A 266-nucleotide genomic window follows, 5' to 3' on the forward strand; every position below is an offset into this window, starting at 1 on the left:
AGTTTCTCCTCATTATCTTAATATATAACACAAAATAACTCTTCGCAGTCTAGCCTTGCTGGCCGCGTATCTTTATCACTGCTCGCTCTCCAGCCACACAACTCAAACTCCGATCTGGTTTACTCTTAGCGAGATCTCCCTTCGCTTCTAGTAACCCATTTCATTGCAGCCCAAATATCTCCACAGATAAACGGTATACTGCAAAGAGGTTTTACGTGGCTCTTTCGTATTCCTCATGCAATGGCGGTTGCAGATTTGATGCAAAA

This window comes from Penaeus monodon, chromosome 15, assembly GCF_015228065.2.
Source record: "Penaeus monodon isolate SGIC_2016 chromosome 15, NSTDA_Pmon_1, whole genome shotgun sequence".
Lineage (NCBI taxonomy): Eukaryota > Metazoa > Arthropoda > Malacostraca > Decapoda > Penaeidae > Penaeus > Penaeus monodon.